An 8,925-nucleotide genomic window follows, 5' to 3' on the forward strand; every position below is an offset into this window, starting at 1 on the left:
TGGTGTGCTGCACCCATCAACTCGTCAGCACCCATCAACTCGTCATTTACATCAGTTATAACTCCCAATGCCATCCCTCCCCCCTCCCCATAATAGGCCCCGGTGTGTGATGTTCCCCTTCCCATGTCCAAGTGATCTCATTGTTCAATTCCCACCTATGAGTGAGAACATGCGGTGTTTGGTTTGCTGTTCTTGCAAAAGTTTGTTGAGATTGATGGTTTCCAGCTGCACCCATGTCCCTACAAAGGACACGATCTCACCCTTTTTTATGGCTGCATAGTATTCCATGGTGTATATATGCCACATTTTCTTAATCCAGTCTGTCACCGATGGACATTTGGGTTGATTCCAAGTCTTTGCTATTATAAATAGTGCTTCAGTAAACATACATGTGCATGTGTCTTTATAGCAGCATGATTTATAATCCTTTGGGTATATACCCAGTAATGCGATGGCTGGATCATATGGTATTTCTAGTTCTAGATTCTTGAGGTGCCATTCCTCCCTTCTAAAGGTGGAGACTGATTCCTCTCTCTATGAGTATGGGCTGCACTTAGGGACTCACTTCTAATGAACTGAGTATGGTGGAAGTGATGATGTGCAGCTTCCAAGATGAGATCATAGAATGCTTTGTCACCTGCTCCTTGCTCTCTCTTTCAGATCACTGGCCTGGGGGTGGGGCAGGAGCCAGGTGACAGGTTGGGAGGATACATCAAACAGCTCTATATGCAATGAGGAACTGAGGCCTACTGCCAACAGCCATGCACATGAGCCTTTGTAGAAATGGATCCCCCAGTTTCAATCAAGGCTGTGAATGCCTGCTGCTCTCGCAACCTCATGAGAGCTCCTGAGCCAGAGCCACCCAACTAAGTGGCTCTTAAATTCCAGATTCACAGAAACTGAGATAATAAACATTTTAATTTTTAGTCACTATGATTTGGGGTAATTTGCTATGCAGCACTAGATAACTAATTCAAGGTTATAAGAAAAGTCTATTTTATTGGCATAAACATTTTGAAACTGACCCAATAGTCCCATAGACCGGGGTCCCCAACCCCCCATCCATGGCCTGTTGGGAACTGGGATGCAAAGCAGGAGGTGAGCTACGAGTTAGCATTACCACTGAGCTCCATCCCCTATCAGATCAGTAGCAGCATTAGATCCTCTTAGGAGTGTGAAACCTATGGTGGACTGCGGATGCCAGGGATCCAGGTTGCATGCTCCTTATGAGAATCTAATGCCCGATGATCTGAGGTGGAACAGTTTCATCCCACAACCATGGCCCCCAATGTCCGTGGAAAAATTGTCTTCCACAAAACCAGTGCCTGATGCCAAAAAGATTGGGGACTGCTGCCATGGACTGTTTTTTGGATAAACATAGAAATTAACTGTTCTGGTCTTAAAGCTTGAAACTTACATTTATTTTATCTGAGCTTCTTCCTCCAGAAGGCCTCTTAAAAAATGTATCAAAAAACTGAAACTCACAAAATCACTGCATCCAGGCAATGAGATGCCAGTCCCTTCATTCATTATGATCACTTCCTTACCTCTCCCTACTTGCTGTTTTCTTATACATTGTTACATTTCTTTCCTGCTATATAAACCCCTAATTTTAGTTAGTCAGAGACGGATTTGAGACTGATCCCCCATCTCCTTAGCTGTAGCACCGGATTAAAGCCTTCTTCCTTGGCAATAATTGTTGTCTCAGTGATTGGCTTTCTGAGCTGTGAGCAGCGGGACCTAGACAGAATACCTGGTGTTTCAGTAATAATTTCCTATTGAATGCTAACCAAAAATATTCTAATTAACAATTTTTTTCTTTGTTTCGATACAGGGCCTTGCTGTGTTATCCAGGCTGGAGTGCAGTGGCACAATCATGGCTCACTGCAGCCTCAACCTCCCAGGCTCAAGTGATCCTCCCACTTCTGCCTCCCAAGTAACTGGGACCACAAGCTTGTGCCACCATGCCTGGCTAATTTACATTTTTTATTTTTTGTAGGAATCTCACTATTTTGCCCAGGCTGATCTTGAACTCCTGCACTCAAGTGATCCTCCCGCCTCAACCTCCCAAAGTGCTGGGATTCTAGGCATGAGCCACCATACCAACCTTCATTAACACTTTAAAATAAAATTACATGAATATGCCATGTGTGTAAGGAAGGAAAAGAGAAATGAGGGGTTGAGCACCTCAGTGATTTTATTGTCCTCTTATTATACTATATTAACAACCAAATAATTCCAAAGAAAGCCCCAGAGAATTTAGATATTTTCATTGAAATCTACCAATAAAATACAGAAATTTAATAACTACTGTATATGCCCAACATTAAAAAAGATTCCCATTTTAAATTAGTCATAATAAGGTATAATTTATAGTAATTAAAATACAGATTACTTGTTCAGTGTGTAAAAGAAGGAAATGTATTCATGGCTATGAGAAATCAGATTTTGATCATACATAAGCTGCTAGTTACTTGCTGTAATGAGTCTAATTTGATATTTAGGGTCATATTGTTGTCAGTTTTTACTGTGTGGTAGTTTAGGCTTGGTGGTAAGATGTCTAAAAATGACTAGAACCACTGTCCTATTATAATGAAACTCTGTGAAATAATCAAATTTGCTTTTATTTATGTGTCATATTACCTTTCTTTTGGTGGTAGATTTCAAAGTAAAACTTAAGAATTAGTATATCACAAAGAGATTTTAAATATGTTCTACATCGATTAGTTTTATTATGCTATCAAGTAAGTAATATTAATAATAACACCATGATCTCCCAAAGAATCAGCTCACAGGATGCTTGTACCCATGAGTCCAATAAACTTGATCATATTGGACCTTAGGCATGAGCTCCTAATGAAATAAAAAAAAGATCATTGATATATAATTTGCATACCCATATAATTCACCCCTTTAAAATGTAGAGTTCAGTGGCTTTTAGTATATTCACAAGATTGCACAACCATCACCACAATCTAATTCTAGAACATTATCATCATCCCCCAAAGAAATCTGGTACCCTAGCAATTGCTCCTCATTCTTCCCTCCCCTCAGTCCCTGGTTACCCATAATCTATTTTCTGTCTCTGGACGTTTTATATAAATGAAATTATGCAGTATGTGACCTTGTGTATATGGACTCTTGGCATAAGGTTTGCAAGTTTCATCCACATTGTAGCATGTATCAGTATTTCATTTTTTTTTTTTTTTTTTTTTTTTTTTTTTTTGAGATGGAATCCTGCTCTGTTGCCCAGACTGGAGTGCAGTAGCATGATCTCGGCTCACTGCAAGCTCCACCTCTTGGGCTCAAGCCATTCTCCTGCCTCAGCCTCCCAAGTAACTGGGACTACAGGTGCCCGCCACTATGCCTGGCTAATTTTTTGTATATTTAGTAGAGATGGGGTTTCACCGTGTTCACCGTGTTAGTCAGGATGGTCTCAATCTCCTGACCTCATGATCCTGTGTCCAGAATTGGTTCTTTCCAGTGGGTTCTTGGTCTCACTGACTTCAAGAATGAAGCTGCAGACCCTCGTGGTGAGTGCTATAGTTTTTAAAGATGGTGTGTCCAGAGTTTGTTCCTTCAGATGTTCAGATGTGTCTGAAGTTTCTTCCTTCCAGTGGGTTTGTGGCGCTGCTGACTTCAGGAGTGAAGTCACAGACCTTCACAGTGAGTATTACATCTCTTAAAGGTGGCGCGTCCAGGGTTGTTTGTTCCTCCTGGTAGGTTCATGGTCTCGCTGACTTCAGGAGTGAAGCTGCAGACCTTTGTGGTGAGTGTTACAGCTCTCAAAGGTAGTGCGGACCCAAAGAGTGAGCAGCATCAAGATTTGTTGTGAAGAGCAAAAGCACAAAGCTTCCACAATGTGGAAGGGGACCCCAGCGGGTTACCACTGCTGGCTTGGGTGGCCAGCTTTTATTCCCTTATTTGGTGCCGCCCACATCCTCCTGATTGGTCCATTTTACAGAGAGCTGGTTGGTCCATTTTACAGAGAGTTGATTGGTCCATTTTACAGAGTGCTGATTGGTGCGTTTACAAACCTTTAGCTAGACACAGAGTTCTGATTGGTGCGTTTTTACAGAGTGCTGGTTGGTGTGTTTACACACCTTTAGCTAGACACAGAGTGCTGATTGGTGCATTTACAATCCTTTAGACAGAAAAGTTCTCCAAGTCCACACTTGACCCAGGAAGTCCAGCTGGCTTCACCTCTCAATGCCCCCTCTAAACAGGACACCCCAACTGCTGTTGGGAATTGGGCAATGACCGCTCTAGCTACTTCCTGCTGGATAGGGGTGATGAAGGAGCCCTGCAATTGTAGTGTCCTCCAGAGGGGAACTCTTTAGGCCAGTGAAAGGGCCAGTGGGTGGGTCCAGGGGTCCTTGGTAGAAGTTGTTAGTTGAGCTCTTTTGGGGTTTCATTTGTAAGACCATCTGTAGATTGATGGCCTTGATCCCAGAGAAAACAAATTTGACAAGGAGGTTAAAAATACAGGGCCCGAAGGCAAGTAATAACAAGATGGCTGCCATGGGACCTAGAAAGGGAAGAAGCCGTGTCGCCCAACTCCAGAGGTTGGTATAAGAGTTTGAAAGGCGTTGTCTGATTTCAAAAGCCTTTTCCTGTAAATGCTGGGCAGCATCTCGTACTATCCCTGACTGGTTAGTGTAAAAACAACACTCTTCCCCTAAGAAGGTGCCGAGTCCTCCTTTCTCAGCAGTGAGGAGGTCTAGGCCTCAGCGGTTTTGGAGACTCACTGCTGCCAAAGAGTCTATTTGGGATTGTAGAGTAAGGATAGATTTTGTTATTTCTTGTAAACTGTCTGAGAAATCCTTTGAGAGTGTGTGGTAGTAGGATAATACATGTTACACTCTTAACTTTTAGCAAATTTTACTTTTGCTGAAAATCTTGTAAGTTTGGGATTTCAATTATTCTTTGCTATCAATAAGACCTCGTTCAGTCCATATTAGAATTGGTATAGATGGCTCCTTCCTGATACGGTAAGTACTTTAAGGTTTGGCTGAGTGCAAACAACAGGCAGACCAATTATTAGACAATTTTCCTAACTCTGCTTCTACAAGAGTTTACTTATCATTTACTGAATACCCATTATGTCTTTTTCCCTTAATCGCCCAGGAGGAACCATCTATCATACTGTTCTGAAGGGAGTTCCTCCTAGATCTGGTCAGACCTTTGTATGGTAATTAAGATTTAGATCCCCTATTAGGAAACCTGCTGGGTTAAAGATTTTTGATAGGAAGGCTACAGGTTGTCAGTGGCCTCAGTGCTTTCAGGCTATGCCCTTGTTTACACTAACAACAAGGTGGTATTGGAGTGTTACAGGGTTACAGAGAAGACCTTAAATTATCAATTATAAGTTTTAAATTTACCCTGGCTTTTAAAGGAATGGGGTACACTGTTTTTTCTTTACTACTTCCATCTGTCTTTCTTTCTCTTTGACTTCTTCTTTGTCTCTTTTTCTCTTTCCTTCTCTCTTTGATTCTTCCTTTCTTTCCTTCTTTGACTTTCTCTCTCTCTGTCTCTTCCTCTCTCTGTCTCCTTCTCTTTGTCTCTCTGTTTCTTCCTCTCTCTCTCTTTCTCTGACTTTCTGACTCTTTCTTTCTTTCTGCTGCCTCTGCCAGCTGCTTATGCTGCTGTTCTCCCCTCTCCTTCCCCTTTTGATGGCTTTGGCAGTGTAAGACTGCCACCTCCTTGGGTTTTTGCACTGTATGCAATAATAAACAATAAAATATCCTTGTGATATTTAATGGGGGTTCCCCCAGAGGTTAGGAACTCCCTTTCTTTCCATATTGCAGCATGAGATTGTAGGATTAGATAAGCATACTTGCTATCTGTATACACATTTATTCTTCTTCCCTTTCCCGGTTCTAAGGCTCGGGTAAGTGCCACTAGTTCTGCTAACTGGGTGCTGGTCCCTGTGGGAAGAGGCTTACTTTCAAGTACGGTTACATCACTAACTATGGCATAATCTGCCCTTCGTATCCCATTCTCCACAAATGAACTCCCATTGGTATATAGGTTAAGGTCAGGATTAGCTAAAGGGACTTCTAGGAGATCCTCTCGTGCAGCATGAGTCTGGACTATAATTTGTTGGCAGTCAAGCTCGATTGGTTTCCTCATCCTCTGGGAGAAAAGTGGCAGGGTTGAGGGCCACACACATGCGTATTTGAAGCACTGGTCCCTCAATGAGTAGTGCCTGGTATCTAAGTAGGCGGTTGTCTGATAGCCATAAACTTCCTTTGGCACCTAGCATGCCATTTACATCATGAGTAGTCCAGACAGTGAGATCCTTTCATTGTATTATTTTGATAGCCTCTGACTCTAAAATGGCCACTGCTGCAACTACCTGTGAACAGTGAGGCCAACCTTTTACTACTACATCAATTTCCTTACTTAGGTATGCCACTGGTCGTGGGATTGCCCCACAAGTCTGAGTAAAAACCCCAAGAGCTATTCCTGCTCTCTCCGTGATGTATAAAGAGAAGTTTTGCCCTGTGTGAAGGCTTAAGGCTGGAGCTTGAGTTTGTTCATTCCAATGCCCAGACTTCAGGGTTGATTCCCTCCTCAAGCAGGGTGCAACAAATGGGTAACTTGTTCCCCATATTCATGTAGATAATAGCTCCAACTTTGGGTAATATGTCCCTCCCTAATAAGGGTATGGGAGTTTCAGGCATAACAAGAAAGTCATATGAAAAGATCAAAGTCTCCCAATTACAACTGAGGAGGTGGGAGAAATACCTGGTTACAGGCCATCCTAGGGTTCCTCGGATGGTAACGGACCTTGAGGACAGCTGTCCGGGACAGGAGATTAACACTGAGAAAGCCGTGCCAGTGTCCAGGAAGAAGTCAATTTCCTAGCCCTCAATGGTTAAACATACCTAGGGCTCAGTGAGGGTGATGACATGAACTGATGCTAGCCCCGGGTACCCTCAATCCTGTTGTTGGATCATCTGGTTGGGGGCTTCTGACCCAGAGAAACTTTGTCCTCTGGGGCAGTGCACCTTCCAGTGATTACCTCGACATAGCGGACATGGACAAGGTGGCGACTTGTTTCTCAGTGGACAATCTTTTTTTAAAGTGTCCTAGTAAAGCACACTGATAACAAACCTTACCAGGTGACTGGCCTGCTTCATTTTCTGTCCTCTCTGAACCATCAAGATTTGTTTGTATGAGAGCCATGACTAAGGCTGAGGCCTTTCTCTGATCTTGCTTTTTCTTTTGGGCCTTTTCCTTTTGGTCCCTATTATAGAACACCGAGGTTGCCAGGTTTAATAATGCCTCCAGAGTTTGTTCAGGGTCCAGGACTTGCTTTTGGAGCTTTCTCCTGATATCTGTGACTGATTGGGAAATAAACTTATCTTTTAGGATCAATTGACGCTCTAGTGAGTCGGGTGACAGGGGAGTATATTTTCTTAGGGCCTCCCATAGCCACTCGAGGAAGGCAGAAGGATTTTCTTCCTTTCCCTGAGTTATGGTGGACATCATTGAAGAATTCATGGGCTTTTTCCTAATTCTCCTTAGTCCTTCTGGAACACAAGTCAACAGATGTTTACCACTCCAGTCCCCATGATCTGAGTCTAGATCCCAGTGGGGATCCATACTGGGGATGGCTTGCTAACCAGTAGGGAATTTGTCCTTTTTTTTTTGGCTGTCATTCTATCATTTACTTGACTAAGATACCAGGTATCTCCAAATTCTTGGGCTGCAGCTAAAACCGCGTTCTTTTCATTAAAGGCCAGGGTTTGATCTAACAACAGCCTGACATCTCTCCAAGTGAGATTGAAGGTTTGCCCTAGACCCTGTAGGACATCTGTGTACCTATCAGGATCCTCTGAAAACTTCTCTAGGTCTGCCTTGATCTGCTTTAAATCAGAGAGGGAGAAGAGGACATGTACCCTGGTTGGGCCAAATTCCCCTCCCCCTATGGCTTGAAGGGGACATAATCGATACCCAGGGGTTTTTGTGGTCCTTTGGAGATTTCTTTGCTTGTTTCCTTCTGGGTGGGGGAGATTAGAGGAGGCTTTTCATTAATAGGAAGTGGAGCTATAGGAAGGCTAGGATATGGGGGTAAACTGAGAGGTCTTCCTGTGGGATGTAAATTGCAAGCTTTGCATAGTCGTGTATTCTCCTTCAATGAAAACAAAGCTTGGACATAAGGTATTTCACCCCATTTGCCTTCCCTCCTACAGAAAAGGTCAAGCTGCAGGATAGTATTGTAACTTATACTTCCCTCAGGTGGCCATTTTTCCCCATCAGAGAGAGAATATTGGGGCCGGGCCTTAGTGCAGAAAAACAATGAGCCACGTCTTTTCAGGGTTTGCGGGTCAAATTGGTCGCAATGGCTTAGGATGCATTTCGAGGGTGAGCCTGTTGATGCCTGAGTGTTTCCCATCTGAAAGACAAAAACGCCCATGGTTTTGGTTTGCTTGTTTCTCCCCCTGCCCAAGAACCTGCAATGGTCCCTGGACGCTGCTGAATGGAATAGTTGAGCTCACCGACGCAGCAGCAGAAACACCTCTTGTCTCCTAAAGTGCTGGGATTACAGGCATGAGCCACGGCTCTCGGCCTTCTTTCCTTGTTATGGTGGAATAATGTTCCATTATAAAGATATACCACACTTTGTTTAGCCATTCAACAGCTGATGGACATTTGGGTTCTTTCCACATTTTGGCTATTAAGAATAATACTGCTATGAGCATTTATGCACAAGTCTTTGTGTGGATGTTTTCATTTCTGTTCAGTATATATGTAGATATGGAACTGCTAGGTCATATAGAAATTCTATGTTTTAACTTTTTGAGGAACTACCAAACTGTTTTCCAGAGCAGTTGCATGATTTTACATTCCCATCAACAACATATTGAGGATTCCAATTTTGCCACACAACTCTTGTTATCTATTACTGATTGTAGT

The sequence above is a fragment of the Rhinopithecus bieti genome, unplaced genomic scaffold (genome assembly GCF_001698545.2).
Source record: "Rhinopithecus bieti isolate Rb0 unplaced genomic scaffold, ASM169854v2 scaffold_12077, whole genome shotgun sequence".
NCBI classification, from domain to species: Eukaryota; Metazoa; Chordata; class Mammalia; order Primates; family Cercopithecidae; genus Rhinopithecus; species Rhinopithecus bieti.